The sequence below is a fragment of the Pleurodeles waltl genome, chromosome 3_1 (assembly GCF_031143425.1).
Source record: "Pleurodeles waltl isolate 20211129_DDA chromosome 3_1, aPleWal1.hap1.20221129, whole genome shotgun sequence".
Lineage (NCBI taxonomy): Eukaryota > Metazoa > Chordata > Amphibia > Caudata > Salamandridae > Pleurodeles > Pleurodeles waltl.
The window spans coordinates 584,379,133-584,402,302 of record NC_090440.1 but is presented as its reverse complement, the minus strand read 5'-3'; the positions used below and the strand labels follow the sequence as shown (position 1 = coordinate 584,402,302).

Below are 23,170 nucleotides of genomic sequence, written 5' to 3'. Positions count from 1 at the left end.
TAATTAATGTTGCTTCCTGGGATTGATTTTTGCCAACTTCCCAGGAAGTGGTCATCCAAGAGGGTAGTGGCCTCCCTGTGATTGGACAGTTGGCCCCGTGCTTTTCACCCCGGGAGCAAGGATAAATTTGTCAGTGCTGCAACCACATCTCAGATCCCTACACGGAACAACATCAGAAGAAGAAGGACTGCCCTGTTGGACCCCTGACCTAGACCTGGACACTGCACTCTGAAGGACTGCACCAGCTGCACACTTGGGCTTCACCACTAAAAGGACTATGCCTGTCTTCAACTGGTTGAAGAATGGACTCCCTGTTTGCTACAGGTGAAAAATAGCTAACCAGAGTCCCCTGCATCAAAAGCTGAAGGAACTGACCAGCTGACCAATGGCTAGTGGTCATTTTTGGATTTGAACCAGGTGCATTGTGGGAGTTGGAGTCCTAACCTTCAAGGAGCAACTTAGAGCTTGTGGAACCTTGGGTGAGCTGTGGACTTGCAAAGGACCTTCAAAGACCTTCTGGAAGAAAATCCAGAAATTTGGAGAACTTTTGGAAAAAGCTCCATAAATGGACTGACCCACCGGGGTGAGGCAAGCTAGCCTTACCTCAACTGCAACCCAGCCCGATTTTCAGGTTCGTCCCACTGAAAAGCTCTGGAGCCCCAGACTTCCAGGATTTTACCTGGGGCTGCTGGAAAGGTGATCTGACGACCTTGCATCTTCAAGAAAAAGACTAAGTCTGAAGGTAAACTTTTGAAAAAGGCCTCCCGCTAGCTGTAGCCAAGAAGGGCTCCATCACGGTCAGCCTCACACTTGGATTTGTCCCGGTCTAGTGCGACCAGATGACCTGATTGTCCCTTTTAGTTTCTATGAGCTAGAAAACATTAATTCTTTACAAAACCATATCTCCGGTTCCCCTTATCCGATTTTAATTGTATACTCTATAGATTGGTTTTGGATTTTTGTTGTGTTTTGTGTTTTACTTATTTACAGTTTTATGATTTTTGAATGCTTTACACACCTGTCTCCTAAGTTAAGCCTTGTTGCTTGTTGCCAAGCTAACAAGGGTTGAGCAGGGACTATTTTATTGAAACCTAACTAGACCTAGTGGGGGCTTGTGACCTATTGATAAGTGTAGGTACTTATCTGCCCTTACCAACAATCCACTTTCCAACATATGTATACCATTCATTTGGTTGGTTTATGACCTCATGCGCAGTGCATGCTTCTGGCTTGATTATAAGTTGGTAAACCCAATTCCATGGTGGGTAGCTCTTTGGGAAAATATGAGATCTGGGAATTGTCCTCATTGGGTAAGTTTGTACTTCAGGCCTGGACCACACTGTGTCAGGTAAGTTTGGGGATGTTCCTGATATGAAAGGGTCATGGTTATTCTGTTATTTTCAAGTGGTAAGTTTATGCTTTATGTGTGATGCTGTCAGGGTACAATCATGATTATTGTTTAACCTGACATCCTGGCCTGGTATTCCCTCAAACATTTTCCTTTCACCTCTTCTGTTTGCTGAATTTATATTGTTGGCATTAGGGCTCTGTGCACTTTACCACTGTTAACCAGTACTAAAGTGCTTGAGCTTTCTCCTTCAAACATGGCCATATTGGACTACATCTAATTGGCACATTAATTATAGGTTTCTAGGAAATGGTGCTACCAGCACCGAGGGCCTATACATTAAATGTTGGTAGTGGGCAGCAGCACTCATTGTGCCACAGACTAAAGAAGGACTGCAGCCTGCATGTGCAGTTTTAAACTGCCATTTCAGCTTGGCACAATAAACCTTTTGCCAGACCTAGACCTTCCTTTTTAACACTTATAGGTTACCTCTAAGATAGGCCCTAAAGGCTCACAGGCCATTGTGCATAGAATCTAGAAAGTAGGACATGTGTGGTTAAGTTTTACATGCCCTAGCAGAGGAAAACCCCTAAAGTAATTTTCCCTGTTGTAAGGCCTATATCTCACATTGACTAACACTAACCTTATTACATTTAGTAAGTGCTAACTTCAGAAAGGATATATCTCCAAACAAGAGATACCCATAAACCCATGGAGCCTGGGTATACAATCACAACAACACAATGGCTCAGGTAGGTATCATTTTGAGAAAATTAATCAAAATATGTAGAAGGTTAAAAAAAACACAACAATGAATGCAACCAATGACCACCCAATTTGTTATACAGCCATATACATATGTTTATCATCATCATATCATCACACACAAATCAGTGCACAGTGTCCCTGTTGAATTTGAAGAACCACCATCATCAAATACAAAAGAAATACAGGTATGTTTCTTTTTAACAAAAGACTGATAAAAAAAAGAAATAATATGGTCTTCTTTGGGCCACAAGTATATAATGTTTGTTTGTTAATGTGTCAACAGTGTTTCAACCAAGAGTAGAGGGGTAGCTGTGTCTCATCAGGACATAAACAATAACGGGAGCATCTTTCACCCAGAGTAATTCATCAATCTCACTTGTGAAATAGTTAAAATAAGTGACACCATGGAGAAATTACAACCTCAATGCCAACCTGCTTTAAAATGGAAAAATCAAAGGAGGGCTTTGAAGCTTGCATAGAGGCTACAAGAGAAAAGCATTAAACTGTCATAAGGAAATTGGAGAACAGGTATAAAAGATAATGAGGTTAGGATTGTGCAAGAGGAAAGAGAGCAAGGAACGTGCAGGTAATTGATGGATGGAGTCAAAATATAAGGGAGGTAAGATTTGGGATCCTGTGGGGAAAGAAGGTGTATGTTTCCATAGCCTTTTAAAAGACATTAGGCAGCAGACTAGGCCTGGCGTACTGTCAATCAAATACAGCTGCGGCGCCCACAAATGTTAAGGGGAGGGGCGGGTGGAGGGTAAAACATTTGTTTTTTAAAAATCTTACCGCTTGCCATGGCCGCTGCCTCCCACAGGCTCCCTAGCACTCCTGGCGCTAAACCTAGCATGAAAGCAGCATCAGCATTGGTCTTGAAGTGCCATTCAGACACAACCTTGGGTATGTGCAGTTTCTCCAGCCCTGCTGTTCAACACAGCTGGGCTGGAGAAACCTAAGTGCGCATGTGTATTTGGCCGGCCTAAGATGGTTGGCCAAACACATATGCGCACTTAGGTGCACTCTCTCCTCCTCCCCCCCCTTCCAACTCCTGTTGCCCAGCGCACCCCTCCATTCACATGCTGCTGGTTGGGACATAAGCTGAAACATAAAATGATAAAGATATTGTTTTATCTTTCATCTCCTGCCTTAGCCAGGGGGGTAGTGCTCCTTCGCCATTGCGAAGGAGCCATCTCTGATCAAATATGTAGTATGTGCAGTCAAAGAGGACTTTATGCTTGCATGTGCATAGAAAGTATGGCAAAGACTGCAATAACTGCAAATTCTGTGGAGGAGAGCGGAGGTGAGGCAAATAAGGTGAATAGTCTGGATGAGGTATTCATTCTGCAAGTGTGTGGAATAGAAGAAGGCTACAATGCTCATTTTTGTTACAATGCAATCAATAACGATTGTGAGGATGATGGCTGACAGGGATGCATGGTACGCCTTGACTAGAGAGGACATGGAGCATTTGCATCAAGGTGAGAGATTGTTGTCATCTGTCATTAAGTTAAAGGAATGTAAAAGGGCAAAATTAAAGTGGTGGGGTGTTATGATTCCATCACTGAATACAAGTGTCACATTACTTGCACCAGAGTGTTCATTTCTAAAGATGTTAGCTTTTTACTGTGGTGGCGACAACATAGAGAGCTGGGAATAACATTCGACCCCAATCATCCTGAGCAGGTGCTGAGTGCGAGAAGTGAAATGAGAGTAGAGATATTTCAGTGATGGAAGAAAAACTATAGAGAGGTGTTTAGCGATGAACCTGGCTTGCTCAATTGTTTTAAGCACAAAATCAGACTACGCCAAACATCTGTAGCCAAAGTGCACAAGGGGAGACTAGCACCATTGGCCTTAAGAGAAGAAATATAAGACAAAGTGGACTGGATGTTTAGGGCAGAAATCATAAAACAAATCCAGTTTCAAGTTCAGCATTCTTTTTAGGGGGAGAGAAGGGGTAGAGGTAAGGGAACACTATAGATGCATTAATGAGAATAGCACAATCAAGTAGGGAAGTGATCAGATCTTTCTTCTGATAGACGCTAAAACAGAATACTCATGGTACAAGTAATTACATGGAACATCCATAGACTTACGTCCCTTGTTTATGAGACAAAGGATATAGAAATATCTATTTAGAGACAGACATAGGCCCTCATTCTGACCCTGGCGGTTTGAAACCGCCAGGGCAGAGGGCCGGGGAAGCACCGCCAACAGGCTGGCGGTGCTTCATGGGCAATTCTGACCGCAGCGGTAAAGCCACGGTCAGAAAAGGGCAACCGGCGGTTTCCCGCCGGTTTACCCCTGGCCCAGGGAATCTGGGGATTCCGACCCCCTTCCCGCCAGCCTGTTCCTGGCGGTTTACACCGCCAGGAAGAAGCTGGCGGGAACAGGTGTTGTGCGGCCCCTGGGGGCCCCTGCACTGCCCATGCCACTGGCATGGAAAGTGCAGGGGCCCCCTAACAGGGCCCCATAATGATTTTCAGTGTCTGCTCTGCAGACACTGAAAATCGCGACGGGTGCAACTGCACCCGTCGCACCCCTGCAAATCCGCCGGCTCCATTCGGAGCCGGCTTCCTCTTTGCAGGGGCTTTCCGGCCGGCCCAGCGGGAAAGTTAGAATCACCGCGGCGGTCATTTGACCGCGGTGCGGTGTTTGGGCGGTTTCCGCCCGGCAGGCGGTGCCCGCCGCCCGCCGGGGTCGGAATGACCCCCATAATCTGCCTATAGGATACTCATCTCCTACAGAATTATAAGAAACTCCCTACAGACAATCACTATCATGCTTCGGCAGAACATAAAGTGTGCAGACTCATGATAGGTGATCTGTCACTGGAGGTAAAATACAATATAATAGACTATAAATTGGGAAGATTCATAAGATTATCAGTTTAAATATATCAACTAGACATGACTAGTGGTAGTGTCAAATGCCCCGACTAAAGACAAAGATAAATTCCTAAATGTTCTTCTTGAGATTATTAAATACTTATGAGTGGGGTCAGTGATTTGAGTGGGCAACTTTAACCAGTTGCCAGCACCGGAGGTATATGAACAGCTAGTAGATAGATATGTGAGTGGGTCAATACCCTAGACTTTAAGAAAGAAAATTGTAAGCAGGGACTCCAGGATATCAGGATAATAACCCAATGATAAGGAATATACATTTTTCTCCAGATTAAACAGAACACATTCTCTGAAGCACTGAAACTTCCTGAAGATAGAACACTGCACATTACTTATCTTGATCTGTGCCCCCCCCCACTTATATGGGACTGTCACCTCAGGCATGTTATAAGGAAATACTGGTGTGGAGATTTGACCGGTCAAACCTGAAAGATAGGACATTGGACGATGAGACAAAACATCAAATAGCGAAATTGTTAGGTAATTGAAATGTAAGAGCCAGTCGCAGCCCACTGCTATTTAAATGGGCGGGGCGGCACAGGCTCCCAGCCTGCCCTACGGCCAATCCTGCAGCCAATCCTGATGCTGCTTAGAGAAGCATCAGGATTGGCTCGGAGCACCCAGCCAGGGCGCTCCCAGGCAGACTGGGAGCCTGTGCAGGCTCTCTCCAGCCCGGCAACAGGGCTGTAGAGAGTCTATTGCGCATGTGTTTTTTTAGCCCCCCGCGACGCCCGGCCAAACACACTTGCTCTCTGAGTGGAGTGCTCTGTGCACTCCCCTCTGTGGCTGTCATGCCCAATGTCCTGCCCCTTTCATCACGAAGGGATAATAAACCTTGTTTATTATCCCTTTGTGGTGAAAGGGTTGCTCCTTCTGCTGCTGGTGTGGGGGTGACGCTCCTCTGCCCTAATGGAGAAGCCTCCCCTGGAAAGAACTTAACTAAAGATCTGGGATCCTTTAACGGTGTTTACACAAGGATTCTGTGTTGCTATTAATGTGGGTAGGAAACATAATTGGAATTGAATGAGCGCAAAATCAGATGCAGATGTCAAACTGTCTGAACAAAACCATAGAGACTTTGGATCATTGAACGCAATCAGGGAAGAAGTATTGTTAAGAAAGCAAATTAATATCACAAATTCAGGAATATCAGAAAGTGATTTGCTGGGCTTAAAAACAATTCTAAATCTGATAAAATATTAGCAATCTGGCTAATCATGGCAAGAGAAAGACAGATAATATTGTATGGTATGACCATGAGTAGATGCCAAGAAACAGAACATGATAAAAGGCATGAATTTTTCACTTTCAACCAAGAAGTATAGATACCAATGGCATACCAGCTCATTTCTACACACGGTTTGGCCAGCCTTTAATGATTGTATAATTATTTCAGGAAACTGGACCACTCCATCAATGTAAGAGGCTGATATATCCCTGACACATAAGTAAGGAACCCGAAGGAGAAATGAGTATCTTACAGGCCTATAGCTTTACTCAATTTAGATCTTAAAATGCGCATATAAAATACTGACTAATAGACTTGAATGCTTAATTCAAATATAATTGACCAAGGCCAATCAAACATTATAACAAATATGTAGACAAGTGACATCATAAGACAGGTCTTGCATTTGATACAGAAATCCAACAAAATGGTATGTCAATGATTAAAATAGCATCACATGCCGTAAAGTCATTTGATACGGTTTACTGAACTTTTTTGAAATATCTGTGCAGTTTTGGACTGGGTCTAGGGATTATCAGGTATATGTGGGCGACATATATAAAACCCACAGCCAGAGTGGTCATGAACCAAGATATATCTGCATGCTTTAAATTACAGAGAGGCACATGGCAGGGATGCTCCCTATTGCTGTTATGCTTTGCCATGGAATAGAACCACTGGCTCATAAGTTTGGACATATGAATACTATAGCAGGGATGCCTTTTGGAGGCATAACATATAAAATACATCTCTTTGCAGATGATATATTGTTAACACTGAAGAATCCTGAAGAGTCTATGCCCGAGGTCACAGAAGTATAGTGAAAATAGAGAGATATCTCTGGCTTTAAAGTAAACCTTGACAAATGCCTAATGATGAGGATGGGCCTCCAAAAGTGACAAAAGAACAACCAAATAGTACACCTCCATTCAGATGGGCAAAAGGAAAGATCAGCTACCTAGGGGTATATTTAACATGAATCATTGAGGATCTGTATTAAGCAAATTATCTCTAAAAGCAGAAGTTAAATATGACCAATGACACAGGGATTCTCTCTTTATCTTTTGGTTAGGAAGAATGGCTGCAATGAAACTAAACATATTGCCTAAGACATTATACTAATTGCAGACGCCAAGACATCAAAATATCAAATGATAGTTTTATGTAGGTGTTGGAAATGACTATCTTTTGTATTGCATTCCCCTAGATTTGTTGTCTTCTTTTTGCGAACCCCTTTTTATTAGCCAGCACACTGTACTCCTACTAACCAGTGACAAAGTGCTTGTGCTCTGCCTTTTAAACATGGTAAAATTGGCATGTACCTAATTGATACATTTCATTTATTTGTTTGTCCCTAGTATATGGTACTACATGTTGAATGAGGTTGTAAATTGATTGCTACTAGTGGGCTACAACACTCATTCTGCCACCCACTAAACCATCAGTGCAAAACATGTCTCCAGGCCTGCCCTTGCAGCCCTGGCATTTCAACCTAGCAAAAAAAACTTTTGCCAAGCCTCGCCTTCCTTTTTTCAGATTTATAATTCACCCCCAAGATAGACCCTAAATGTCGATAAGGCAGGGTGCATAGTATTTAAAAAGTACAGCATGCATAATCGTTTTACATGCAGTTAAAAACCTACAAAATCATTTTTTTAGCATGACAAGTCTGGCTCTCCCATAGGTTACCACTTGTATTACACTCGTGCCATTAGTAAGTGCTGCATTCTTTTTGCGTCTAGGGAGAAAATGGTTCAAGGACTCACATTAACAGTAATTTAAAATCCAATGTAATGAGCAAATTGGACTTTGTGTCAATTTTGGAAATTACACTTTTAGAAAATTGTTATTTTCCTATCTTAAATAAGATGTTTTCCTGCCAGTGTCCAGAAGAAATCTGACCCCTGATGGCCAACCAGTAATGAGATGTGCATTGCTCCCAAACAGTGGTTGGTGCTCCTCCCTTGAAAGGATGGCCTGGGGGGTTGAGTCTAGCCCCCTTTGGATTGTCAGTGGGTGTCTACCTTGTCACTGACAGATGAAGCTCACGCCTGGGCCTGACTCCCCTTGGCCTCCCTAGTCAGGATGGCCCCAAACCCAGCGGGGATAAGGGGACTGACTACAACTCATTTAGAGGGTGGACAAAGGCCTGCCCTCCAACCACAGGTTGGTACTGGGCATAAATGTGGAACCCACAGACCTCTCCACATAACTACATTGGACCTGTTGAGAATCAGAAGGAAGGACTGCCCTGCTGTCTACAGAACCTGAAGATTTGACCTGCTTGCCTTGAACCCAGCTCCCCAGAAGAGATCCCCAAGGGTCAGTCGGCCGACCTTTTATTTGAGCTACAGGGACACTACAGGCTCCTTAAGGTCTCACTCCCTGCAACTGACAGCTGACTTGTATCGACTGGACCTGCCCTGAATCCTGCTTTTGGCAATTTCTGAAGTCCTATCCTCCAAGTAGTGCCCCTGGGTCTTGGACCCCTCGACTTGTGTTAGACTTTTTGCTAATTTTCTGCCTGGAGAGTCAACGGAGACCAGTATCACCACTGAAGTTGCATCTTTCAACGTTGCATCACTGGTTGGCCTCAGCTTGTTAGTTTGCCCTGCTGATGAAAATCTGACTTCCATAAAAATTTCTTAGCCCGAACCTTGAGGGCTCATCAGGACCTACATCATGAAGCAACCCATTCACATTGATCCCTTCCTAGGCACAGTCTTCTGACTTTAGTGGCCAAGAGCTATCCCTCCTTTGGTGATAACATCGGGGCTCTGCTCTTCAGCAGTCCAATGTCGTCGATCTTTAGATCTAGCTTGCAGCTTACTCCACTGATGACTCTTCAATGACCACTTTTTCTCCATAACAGCTTTTAGCAGGCGTTACAAATGCGGATAAAAGTGATACAAATAAATCACTTAATTCTGGGCCTCAGTGTTTAATTGTGCTGCAGCTCCCATGATCATATTGAGTCTGAGAAGAGGTCATTCGTTGTCATGGATATACTTCAGAAATCCGCCGGCACCATGGGCATGTTGATAAATGTTACTTCGTTGCCACCAGAGCTGAAATTGAGGAAGCACAGAGCATGCACCTCAAGGTAGCCAAAGACATTAGAGCCTGACACAGTGACTCTGTACCCTCATCCCTGATTTAGAACTAATTTTGGCCTATGTAGCTGTCAGCCCCTTCAAAGGACCCGTTAATCTGCCCTTAGCCTCTAGCTCTATTCACTGCTCACCTTCTACAGCACCCGCAACTCCCACTGATACGGATAGAGCAAGCAGGCTGTCAGGCTCAGGGGCAGGTGTAGCTCACTCGGAGCGTCAGTACACAAAACATGTAACAGGTAACCGAGATGCAGGTGATCTTGCACACCGTCCACTGAATGCAGCCAACAGTTGTTTTATCTGTCTCCATTCCAGCCTCCTTTTTTCTATAAAGTGAAGCTTTCAGAAAGAAAAAGTGGCTGAGATAAAGAATTCCTAAATGCACTTCCAGAATAAAATGCATAAAGGTTAAAATATGAAGTATATGCGCAATTTCCAACCTTTAAAAAAATCTTTCTGTTCATATTATTGAAAAAAGTTGGGCGTTTTGCACATATGAGGCTTATTGAAATATAATGCATTATTGTGCATCTTTTTTTTCGGCACGTGTGCTAAAATCATAAAATGAATGTTTTTCAATACATCTCTTTACATACAGTACAAGCAGTACAAGTAATACACACTTAGCAGACTCTAGTACTGTCAAATGAACTGCATTAGCTGTGGGCCATGCACAACTGACCTAACTTCTTTTGTGATGAAATTGTAATGACATTTTAAATGCTTAATGTGGGACTCAAACCGGCATATCTGCGTTTTATACCAGCACCACCTACAAGTTGGAACAGATAAGCCGGTGTCTTAAATGAGAAAAGCAAAACTACATACCCCTGAAAGCAAAGTATTATGGCAAAAAAGGCCAAGTCTAGCAGTTATCAAACGTAAAAATGAATTACTTGGCAGCAGTTATTTATTATTAGGTCTAACTAGGAAGAGTGGTCTTGTCTTAGCTTTTAAAGTTCGTTCTATTTGCCGGATTATTATGTGACTTCTCGATCTGCCACTCAATCTGTTTGTGTCTACTTCAAGGAGAGTTGACCAACATGATATCCATTCATGAAGTCTCTGCGCAGAATACTTGCCCATACCTAGAAGGACTCAAACTACAATCCTGGCAGGGCCTACTCTGCTTTTCATTCACCCGAGATCAAGAAAATAATTGCTTTCGACAAAACAACACATTTAAAATTGATTTTTGTGGAGGGGAGGTGTGTGAAAAGAGAGTGATAAGCCCATTACAAAGCTGTCAATTTGCCCTATGACTAGTTTGAACACTATCTTTGCCAGTAGCAAAGGTCACTCTGCGTTCTGCATTTTTTGACCAACTATAGATCGTTACATTGCCCAAATTGGGGTTCTTTCTAATATCTATTTAATTTCCTTGGCATACCTGCTTTGTTCTACATTCAAATAAGCGTCACTCAAAGTGTCATACATCGCATTGAAATGCCACACATAAGCACATGGAAAACATGAAAAAGTCAGACATGATCAGACTCAAAACTTGGCAGCTATATAACTGCGATTTGCAGCCTTCCATCACGAGCCTTTCCGAAGCATCCAGGGAGGGAGTTGAGTCAACTGTAGACTTCCGGAGCACCTGCAGCCAGCGAGCGAAGCGTTCAAGTATCCCTGTCACAGACATTGAAACCACTGCCGCGCTTTTCAGCAATTCAGTCAACGGAGAGTATTAGCTCAAAGTTTGTTGGCACCACAATTGTTAAAGCAATGTGAGTTTTATCGAAGGAGGTGTGCCAAATAAAACTTCCTGGAAAGAGATCACAATCTGCCCAATGCACACAGGCATTTTCGTCCCTAAAAGTATGTTTAGAGCCAAAAATATTTCCATTTACGCTTGTGGTTTATTCATCAAAGGATTTCGCCAGTATTAAATGCATTTACTACTGTTGATTTATGAGTCACAAGTTTGGATAAAACAAGAAGGGGATGGGCTGTGTGTGTTACAAAGCATGGTTAGCCGTTTAAGTTTGGAGGCACCTAACGTATGTTTTATGGGCATTCCCAAGCTGTGATCAATACTTTTCGCACTCTGGAAATGGCAAGAGATTTACTCCAGCCATAGCATGGAGTTACTCCTGTGTCCAGGACGGGAATGGGAAAAGATTTCTGTTGGAGGTGGCATGTTATAGGTGGCTAAGGCAGGCCCTAGCCAGGCAGAGCCTACCACCCCCGTCAGGTGTGTATGATTCTACACACTGTATATAACCTGTGCTCACCCTTGGGTAACTTGGCACAGAGCAGTAAGGCTTATCACAAGGCCAATGTGCTAACAGTGGCATATCACTTCCCCACAACAAATGCACTGAGCTTCACAAAAGAGACTTAACACGGGGTGTATGTAAATACATTTGTATTCAGCACACACATTCGTTAACACAATATGACCATCCTGTAAATCTGAGCATAAATCACATTTAGAAATATCACTAGCAGTGCTAGGCCTAATTATGTTAAAATAACATTAGCAGTATTGAGAAAAATAATGCTTTCCCTGCCAGCACCCTCATTCAGTGCCAAAACGTTGTTAGCATGAGACCCACCCTAGCGATTACCCCAATTCAATAACACACAGTTATAGGGTGCACCCTGCTCACAATGATAGCAGCAATGAATACATACAGAGAGTTGAAGCACTTTTGAATAGCTCTGCAGCAGACGAAATTCAACGTCAACCATGATAGTCCTCTGACACAGAAACAACATGTATGGCAATATCATACGGTGTTGTCAATCAACAGCAATCACTCCCACTCACTCACTCTGCACCACCACACAGTGCCTCAGATATCAGGCAGGCTAATATAACACAATCGCACCCTAATGCAGTGCACTGATATCCAGCAGGTTAGTGGTCACTGCAATTGCAGAACCCCTCTGGGTCCCAACCTTCCCTCTACCCTCCAACCAGTTACTACTACCTCGCCCCACGAGCTGAAGATGGCAACACCCTTTCCCTGGATCCTAGGCTGCTCGCGGCTGGAGGTACACTTATTCAGGATCCCGGGGCAAAGGTGGGGGGAAGAAAGAAATAACGGATGATCAGGCAACAGTAGACAAATGAAGGTTTGGCCACCACTCCAGAAGTTCACTGATGGGACTCCGCACCATGCCTTCCGGCGTGGGCCCCGGTCTACCTAGCACAGGGGAGGGTCACTTTGGGACACACGCTGTTCATAGTGGTGCCCAGCCAAGCCAGGCACTGAGATGCACAACTAGTTACCAATTCCGCACATCCCTGGTAGGGGGCACAACGTCTGGGGCATGATAAATTGAGGTGCACTAGACAATTCAGATTGCACACAAAGAGTTATCAATGCGTACCTCCCTGGAATTAGGCAAAAATGTCTGTTGTGTGGGGACTTGAGTCACACCAGACGATTCTGATTGCACACTTAGGGCCAGATGTAGGTAGGAAAAAAATTGCGAGTCGGAAATTGCGACTCTTTGCGACTCGCAATTTCCGACTCGCAAACAGGTATCCAGCAAGAAGAAGCGACTTCATTTTGCGACTCGCAAATGAAGTCGCACCGCAGATTGCGAGTCCGCTGTTTGCGAGGTCGCTTTTTGCGACCTCGCTAAAAACGAACACGCAAATTGCGAGTGGGTGTCGCAAATTGCGACTGTGCCGCAAATTGCATGCAGGTGCAGCAGAACACTCTGGAAAACACTTCCTGGCTCTTGATGATGATATCACAGCCAGGAAGTTTACAAAGACACCTGGGAGGAGGGAGGACCACACCCATTTCCAACTGCTGAACAGCCAACAGGAGGAACAGCAGCAACAATGGACGAATCAGCCAGAAAGAGGAAGATCACATTTTCTGAAAAGGAACTGGAGGTGCTGACGGATGAATGCTGCCAGCACCATGATCAACTTTTTGGAAGAGCAGCCCTCAGTGTGCCTGAGTTGGAGAAAAGGAGGATCTGGACGGAAATCCAGGAGAAGGTGAATTCAATGGGGGTGAGCCACAGGAGCATAGATGAACTTAAAAAAAGATGGTATGACCTGCGCTCCAGGACGAAGGAGAGGGTGGCAGAGTGCCTCCGGGAGATGAGGGGCACTGGAGGAGGCCCATCTACCGTCCCACCACCCACACCCATGGAGAAAAGAGTGCAAGAGACCCTGGAGCCAGAGGCAGTGTCTGGAATAGGAGAGCTGGACACGTCAGCGCCAGGACCATCAACCAGTAAGTACCATGAAACATGCATGTACACCCATATCTGCCATATCCCCACCCACCTAGTACACAGCAGCATGCACAACCAAAATAGCTCCATTTCAGAGTAGCAACCACCAGAATGGTTCATTATGGGCAATGTAGTCCATTAGGCAGCTGATAGGCAACAGTTTATTAGGAAGCATACAACAGATGGTAGATACTGACAGTGTGTTCCCTATGTCCCACAGGTCTCCCACAAGACACCACCACCAGCCACACCATCCAGGGTGCAGAGGTCATCCACCAGGCAGCACAGGACCCAGGAGCAGCCACCACAGGGACCTGTACCACCCGACCACAGTCCCCTCCAGATGCACCAGTGGCCATAGTGAAGATAGACCCAGCACCGGGTCCCAGCCACAGTGCCAGCCAACAGGACACAGATGCTCCACCGCGTCGCAGGCGACGTGTCCATGTCCCTGCAGAGTCCCAGGGAGATGTAGGGGACTCCTCCATATCCGCCGCTGAAGCAGCACTCATCGAAGTTCAGTGCCTGCAGACAAGGCACATGAGAATGATGTCAGGAGCTATGCGGCGAATGGAGAGGAATCAGACAACAGGGCTGGCACAGGTCCACACAGAGCTACAAAACCTGAACAGTAATGTAGGTGACCTTGCGCTCTCCATCAGGCAACTAGTGACTGAACTTGTTACGGAGAGAGAGAGAGTGCAAGGCGCCGTGACCGCCAACTAATCCACCGACTAGACCGCATAGCTGCCTCCATAGTCCGCCTGGCTGTGAATACCACAGGGCTGTCACGCCGCACAGTCAGTTTACAGGTCGACATGGGCCACTTTGCCAGCGAAGTGGCTCACGGCCTGGGACGTATAAGCCACGCTGTGGCCATGATGGAGGCACGACAGGTGGCTAGGGGCGCGGCAGACACGCCGCAAGACAGTGAGGAGGGCTCTACTATCAGTGGTGCATCTGCCACAGACACCAGGGTCTTGCGTAGTGGAAGTGCACGGCAGGGATCTGCAGACGCTCCAGTTACCAGCCATGCTGGGCGTCCCAGGCGTAGGATGTGAGCTACGCACTTACAAACAATGGAGGCACATGAGGTTAATGTGTCCTCATAGCAGGTGGACTTTTACTGCCCCTGATCAATAGTTAATTTCTATAGTTTTTTGGTTCACTTCATTAAAGTTCTTGTTTGTTCCACTTCACACCTGGGCTCTTTGTGTGTGACATTCGTGTGTGTGCTGACAGTTACCACGTACCTTCCAAAGTATTGGTTTGCAATATAGTCCCGTCTCTGTCTGCCTTGATTTGCAATGCTTCTATCCCCATGATGGCAATGTGGTAGCTCTTGCTCGTCTTCCTCCGAATCTAGGTCTTCAGGGGTGAGATGTAGCCCACGTCTGGTGGCAATGTTGTGCAGTATAGCGCATGCGCCAACGATCTTGAAATGCTGTTATTGGGGCATACTGGAGGGCACCTCCACTTCTGTGGAGGCATCTGAATCTTGCCTTCAACAGTCCAAAGGTCCTCTCTATAACATTTTGTGTCCTCCTATGTGCACTGTTGTATCGCCTCTCTGTCTCATTGCTGGGTGTTAAGTACGGGGTAAGTATCCATGGTCGTAGTGCATATGCACTGTCACCTGTTTGGCAAAAATGAACAATGTTAGCAGGGCATGGATGGTTTCCACATTGACCTGGGTGTATGTCTGCAAGGTGTATTCAGCAATACCTAGGAGATATCCATCTCCAAACTCCCCACGTTCTAGGTGTTGGTGTATCCCACTGTGCCTGAAAATGTAAGAGTCATGTGTACTCCCTGGAAATTTGGCTACCATGTCAGTTATAACATAATGGGCGTGACATACCACCTGGATGTTCAGTGAGTGGGTACACTTACGGTTGCGGAACAGATATTTTTGCAGGAGGGCATATTTGTATATGTGTCCCGTCTACACACCCTATTACATGTGGGAAGTTGGCAATCCTGTAGAATTCCAACTTGGTGCTGTTGATTTCTGCCTCATTCCTGGGTAGGTATATGTATCTGGACATGTGTGTGAGAATGACATCTAGGAATGCTCTGAAGAACCGTGAGAGTGCACTTTGAGATACCCCACCTGCCACAGCAATGACCCCCTGATAGCTACCCGAGGCCAAGAGGTGCAGTGAGCATAGCACTAGCACATGTGTGGGGATGGCGCTGCTGCGCACAGTCTGGCGTTGAAGCTGCGGATTGAGTAGATCTATTAATTCTATTATTGCTGCACTGCTGAGTCTGTATTTATCATAGATCTCCTCCTCAGTTTGTTGGAAAAGTGTCTGTCTGGTTCTGTATATCTTCTCCTGTCTCTGGCTCCTCCTCCTCATCTGCTGTGCGGCGTGGGCTCTCCTCCTCCTTGCTATCACATATATCTCCGCCATCTTAAGTAACCCAGGTGCCTTCTGGGTCTCCTTTTATACTTTGGTTCTGGTTACCACCTGCTCTGAGTTAGTGGCAAATTGGAAGTGCAAAATGGGCTTTTTGCGACTAGTCGCAATTTGCGAGTGGCTATTTCATATGGTTTGCGACTCGCAAATTGCGACTTCCTATTTGCGGGTCGCAAAATGGGGTCGCTATTTTTGTGAGTCGGTAATGGCTCGCGCCGCAATTTGCAATTCGGAAATGGGGTTTTTGCATCCCATTTCCGATTTTGCGTGGTCGCAAATTGCGATTCGGGCCATTTGCGAATCGCAAAATTTTGCTACATCTGGCCCTAAGAGTTTTCAATGCTGTTTCTCCCTGGAATGAGGTGCAACGTCTGGCATGCAATGATTTGAGTCGCACTGGACAAATCCAATTGCACACGAAGAGTTATCAATGCCAAACCTCCCTGGAATGAGGCACAGCATCTGGTGTGCGATGACTTGAGTCACGCCAGACAAATCCAGACACTCACAAAGAGATCCAGTCCTGTAGCTCCCTGGATTGAGGCACAACATAGTGTGTGCAGTGACTTGAGTTGCACCAGACAAATTCGGTCACAAACACAGAGACACAAGTTCAGCGGTGCTGCACAAGGTAGAATGCTGTACTGTTCCAGGTATTCCCCCATCTCTGAGGGTCACAACCAGTGTATTGGACACTGCACACAATGAGCATGCAGTCAGGTGTTGAATGAGAGAAATGTGGCACGCTTGACAAAAGCGGGCCACACGGGGTCCCATATCTGATGAAGCTGCTCAGTACCAACAAGTGCATGCCATGTCACCACAATGAAGGGTCACACTCCTTGAATGCAGGCAGTACTTTGAAGGCTCTGCACCAGGCCTATGCGGTTGCCAGGTGCAATACGTAGTTGTGTCATCACACTGCTGCTGCCAGGCGATGTCCAGCAGATGGTGTAGGCACTTAACAGGGCATCGCTCTCCAGCTAACAGAGGTAGCAGGTGTATCAATCAATCAATCAATCAATCAAAGAAATTTGTAGAGCGCGCTACTCACCCGTGAGGGTCTCAAGGCGCTGGGGGGGGGAACTAGGGAGGGGCAGGGAGGGTCACTGGTCGAACAGCCAAGTCTTGAGGTTCTTTCTGAAGACCAGTAGGTCTTTGGTTTTGCGAAGGTCGGTGGAGATCGAGTTCCAGGTTTTGGGGGCGAGGTAGGAGAAAGACTTGCCTCCTGTGGTGGTGTGCTGGATGCGGGGGACTGTGGCTAGGGCGAGGTCGGCTGATCGGAGGTTGCGTGTGGGAGTGTGGAAGTTTACTCTTTCATTGAGGTAGTTTGGGCCGGTGTTGTGGAGGGATTTGTGTGCGTGGATGAGGATCTTGAATGTGATTCTCTTGTGTGTGGGGAGCCAGTGTAGGGATTTGAGGTGTAGTGAGATTCGTTCATGTCGGGGGAGGCCAAGGACGAGGTGCGCAGCTGTGTTCTGGATTCTTTGAAGTTTGCGTTTGAGTTTGAGTGTGGTGCCGGCGTAGAGGGCGTTGCCGTAGTCCAGTCTGCTGCTGATGAGTGCGTGTGTGACTGTCTTTCTGGTCTCTAGGGGGATCCATTTGAAGGATTTTTTTAGGGTGCGGAGTGTGTGAAAGCAGGAGGAGGTTAGAGCGTTGATTTGCTGTGTCATGGAGAGGGCGGGGTCGAGGATGATGCCCAGGTTGCGTGCGTGGGTCACGGGGGTGGGTGAGGGGCCTAGGGCGGTGGGCCACCAGGAGGCGTCCCATGTGGTTTTGTTGGGGCTGAAGATGATGACTTTGGTTTTGTTTGAGTTGAGCTTGAGATGGTTAGTGGTCATCCAGTTGGCGGTGTCTAGGAGAGCAGTGTGTAGGTTGGTTTTGGCAGTGGTGGGGTTGTGGGTGAGGGAGAGGATGAGTTGGGTGTCATCTGCATATGAGAGGAGGGTGATTCCGTGTGCTTGGAGAATGTTGGCTAGGGGGATCATGTAGATGTTGAAGAGTGTGGGGCTGAGAGAGGACCCTTGGGGGACTCCGCAGGTGATCTTGGTAGTGTTGGAGTGGAAGGGCAGGAGGCGGACTCTCTGGGTTCGGTCAGTGAGGAAGGAGGAGAGCCAGTCTAAGGCTTTGTGGCGGATTCCTATGTTGTGGAGGCGTGTGCGGAGTGTGTGGGGGCAGACGGTGTCAAAAGCTGCGGAGAGGTCTAGGAGGATGAGTGCGACGGTCTCGCCTTTGTTGACTTTGGTCCTGATGTCGTCAGTGCATGCGATGAGGGCGGTTTCTGTGCTGTGGTTCTTGCGGAACCCAGATTGTGAGGGGTCAAGGGTGTTGGTTTCTTCGAGGAAGTGGGATAGGCGAGTGTTGACTAATTTCTCTGCAACCTTGGCGGGGAACGGGAGGAGGGAGATGGGGCGGTAGTTGGAGAGGATCTCCGGGTCGGCTTGTTTCTTTTTTTAGGAGAGCGGTAATTTCCACATGCTCCCAGGGGTCTGGGTAGGTGGCGGAGTTAAAAGAGGAGTTGATTATGTTGTAGAGTATGGGGGCGATGGTAGGGCTAGCTTTGTTGTGGATGCGGTGTGGACAGGGGTCAGAGGGGGAACCGGAGTGGATGGAGTTCACGGTTTTTTCAGTTTCTTCATGTGTGGTAGGGGTCCATGTGGATATTGTGGTGGGGAGGTCTTGAGGGGGGTTGAGTTGGGTGGGAGAGGGGTATGTGTGGTGGGTGTGTGTGATGTGAAGCTGTTGTGGATGTCCAGGATTTTGTGGAGGAAGTGGTTGGAAAGGGCGTCACATAGGGGCTATGTGTGTGTGGGGTCTATGTTGCTGGCTTTGGGTTTGGCAAGTTCGTTGATGATGGTGAAGAGTTCTTTGCTGTTTTGGGAGTTGTTGTCAAGGCGTGTCTTGTAGTGAACTCTTTTAGCGGTGCGTATGAGTTGGTGATGGGTGCGAATGTTGGTTTTGAGTGTGGAGAAGTTGGTTGAGGAGGGTTCTAGTCTCCATATTTTCTCAGCTTGGCGGCATTTGCGCTTGGAGTCTTGGAGTTCAGGGGTGAACCATGGGGCGTTCTTGATGTTGTGGGTGGTGATGTGTCTTCTGAGGGGTGCTAGTGTGTCTGCGCAGGTAGCAATCTATTTGGAGAGGTTGTGTGCTCCTGCGTTGGGGTCGTTGGTGTTGGGGGGGTTAAGGTGTAGGTCCCTTACGGGAGGTCTTTGATGTCCCTGAGACCTCCACTAAGAACAGGGAGCAAGCCAACAAGCCCTTGGAGAGCACACTTCAGGGTGCCACACAGCAGCCACCAGTTTGCCCAGGCCAGCCACAATGCAGAGCAGTAATTTATCCTTGTGCACACCAGATTTTTCTGCCAGTGTGCACCACGGAGTCCCATGTTCCTTCAGTTCATCTCTACTTTGCTGAGTTGAGGCACCAATAGTTATACTGTAGTGTGCCTTTGAAGTTGGGAGAGGTTCAGAGGGTTCCCCGCTGAACCACAGATGTCTCCCTTAAATTTCATTCCTGTCTGCCATGGGGCTATGGAATGCAGATCTTAATCTTTAGTGGGGCCATCATCTGGCTCCTAGAGGCCAAGGGTCAGAACCTCTCTCTCCAATCTATCCAGCCAGGCTCACAAATGTGAGAGATCTTCATTACAGTTGTGTGCCCGCGTTTTATAGCTGTCACTGGGGAATACACAAATGTGCTCCTCCATCCCCCAGTGTGGACTGAAGTTGAATTTAAAGCCACACAAATCTTTTTAGGGCAGGGAAATGTCCACTTTCTAGAAGTGGCATTTCTCCATTATTATTGACAAAACCTACTTTACCATAGAAAAGGGTTTGTTAAGACAACTCAAATGACAGTAAACAATATGAGGCTGCCCTGCTGCAATCTACTTTTGCAGCTAGGAGTAATTTGTAACACTTACCCTATGTTAAGCTATGGGCAGAGTAGCTCTCCTATGCAGTGAAAACACACAAGTATTCTTAACTCTCTGGGTGTGCGTGCCCTTGGGCACATACAAACCTGCATTGACAGGCTGGACATGTGGTTAAAAGCACCAAAGGTGCAAGTGCACACACAGGCCTGCTAAGACAGGGTGGGATACATGTTTAAAACACTGTAGGCACTAGTGCGCACCTAGGCCTGCTATGACAGGCTGGATACATATTTAAACATGCCTTAGGGGCAAATACTCACACAGATCTGCTGTGACAGGCGCAGCACAGGTTTGGCGCACCAGTGGACATGCAAGCACACTCTGGGAAGTGCCTTTTCCTTGTATAAGTAGTAGGGCATGCACACTTCAGCACTGTATTGACAGTTTGAAAGGGCCCCGTGTAGGGAATCAGCAAAAAACTATAAGAAGAGCTGACCCCCACAGGTAGGGAACCCATGTGTGGTCTTTCCCTACCGGCCCTAGGACTCTCATTTGTACCTGCCCAGCTTTCTGTCTGCCACCTACCCCCCCGTGGAGTGCTCTAGGGGTAGCATAGGGTCCCCTCATGATTAGCTACAAAGCTAGTAGTGCCAGCCTATACCCAAGAGCAACTGCACTTTCCCAGGCCTGCATTGGCAGGCCCGATACATGCTTCACAGGCTATTCTAGTGGGTGGCACACTCAGTGCAACGTCCTACTAGTAGCCAGGGCTGTTCTCGCCATGGGTATGTGGTACACCTTTTTACAGGGCACTCCAGGGTACAGCACCTGAACCAAGCCCGTAAGCTCCCCCTCCTAGCATGTGTAGGTAAGGTACACGCACTTTCTCACTGCAGTACAGGGGGAAAGTGCCCAGAGTCCTCAGGCTATGCGAAGTTCACTGACAAAACTATTGAAACCCTAAATATCGTGATGCAAAAATATAATTTCAAAATATTAAACACAAACATATTGGTTTCCTATACATATATAGGTAAGTACAAAATATGAAAAAAATATCGTTTTGCACTAATATCAAAAAATATATACATAAATATAGTTTTTTAAAGATATATATAGTTAAAAATAGTAAACATTAAATATATTAACAAGTAACAGTAATATAATGTAAATTAAAATATTTAAATACCATAAAAATATATATAAATATATGCATATTTAAACAAACACACACAGATATGTTTATTTCCACATATATGTTGTAAAGTTATTATAAACAATATAAAATATTAATTTCTAGTAATAATACATATACTATTCTCATTGGACTCAGGAGGGATAAAACTAATTATTCCCACTCCAGTCAGTGCAACAGTAGGAAAAGTGTTGGACTCAGGAGGGGTGAAATGTTCTATTGCCACTTCTGTCTGTGCAACAGTAGGGAAAATACTTTACTTCAAACACATACCTTATTTTAATAATTTTAATACAAGTATTAATGTCATAAAAGTATAAAACTATTACCATAAAATTATATGTATACATTCAAAAAACAATTAACCAATTGAAATTATTATAGACTTTTTAAATAAATAATTTAAAAAAAATCTTATTTAATAATTATTACATTAAATTCCCACACTTTAGTCTCACATTTAACATATATCTGAATTAAAAAAATTATAATATTTACACAATTTACATAATTATTTAGCAAATAATTAATTAATAATAAATAATTTATAATTAATCAATTGTTATGTAATTAACTTCCCCTATCCCCCTACAAACCCAAGGACCTGCATCTAAAATGTAAATTTAAAAATTATAATAATTGCACAATTTACATAATTTATTAACAATTAATTAATTAATGATTTATCCCTATAAACCCAACAACCCACACCTAAAATATAACTTAAAAATATTATTTACATAATTTACATAATTAATAATCAAAGAAATCATTAATATGAATTAAAAATATAAATGAATTATACTTAATTAACTTCCCACCCTGTACCCCTACAAACCTCACAACCCTTTACGTCACTATAAATTCCTATCTTACAATTAAATAAAAAATAGAAATAACTTAAAATTATAAACTATATTTAAAAACACTAACAACAATTACACAAACAACATAAAACATATACAACTAAAATAGTGTTTAAATACACAAAGAAACTTAAAAAACAATATTTTTACCTTAAAAAATCAGTATTCCTGTTAATGATATTTTTGCACATGGTATTTCTGTGTCACGATATTAAAAACTCAATATTTCTGCAACTAAATATTTTGAAATCTATGGGGGTCATTATGACCCTGGCGGAAGGCGGAGAAGCGGCGGTAAGACCGCCAACAGGCTGGCGGTCTTTTTTTTTGTATTATGACCATGGCGGTTACCGCCATGGTCATCCGCCGGTTCTCCGTTCCGCCCGACGGGCTGGAGAGCTCGGTCTCCAGCCCGGCGCCCGTCACTATATCGTCAGCGGTATTTTGACCCGGCTTACCGCCGTGGATTTCCTGCAGTTGGAACCGCCATGAAATCCATGGCGGTAAGCACTATCAGTGCCAGGGAATTCCTTCCCTGGCACTGATAGGGGTCTCCCCCGCCGCCCACCCCCATCCCAACTCCCTCCCCTACACCCCCCACCACCCCTGCCACCCCTAAAGGTGGCAGGGCCCCCCTCCCCACCCCGACCCCCAACATCACATAACTCACACACACAGGACACGCATGCAGGCACCACCAACACACACCGACATACATGCCAACATACACACACACACAGTCAGACACGCACACCCACATACAAACATACACGCAAACATCCATACAGACATACCCACAGGCATACATGCACTCATTCCCAAAACACGCAATACCCCCGCAAGCATAAACGCACTCACACACCCCCTCTACATACACAGACGCACACCCCCATGCACCCACACAACACACAACATCCCCCACCCCCCTCCCCTAACGGACGATCGACTTACCTGTTCCGTCGATCCTCCGGGAGGGGACGGGAGCCATGGGGGCTGCTCCGCCGACACCACACCGCCAACAGAACACCGCCACGCCGATTCACAGGACGTGATTCGCTTGGGCGGTGTTCTGTTGGCGTGGCGGTGAAGGTGGAGCAACCTCCACTTCCCCACCGCCGCCAGTATGGCTGTTGGCGGCTCTCCATCGGAAAAAGGACGGTGAGCAGCCAACAGTCATAATACGCCGAGCGGCAAATCGCCACTACTGGCGGTCATCCGCACGGCGGTCCCTCGGCGG

General features: G+C 45.8%; 1 protein-coding gene across 2 annotated transcripts in view; it reads right to left on the bottom strand.

Annotated features, from left to right (window-relative positions):
- Window positions 1-23,170, bottom strand: part of LOC138284352 (SITS-binding protein-like) — a 948,640-nt gene that overhangs the window by 97,911 nt on the left and 827,559 nt on the right. The window lies entirely within an intron of this gene.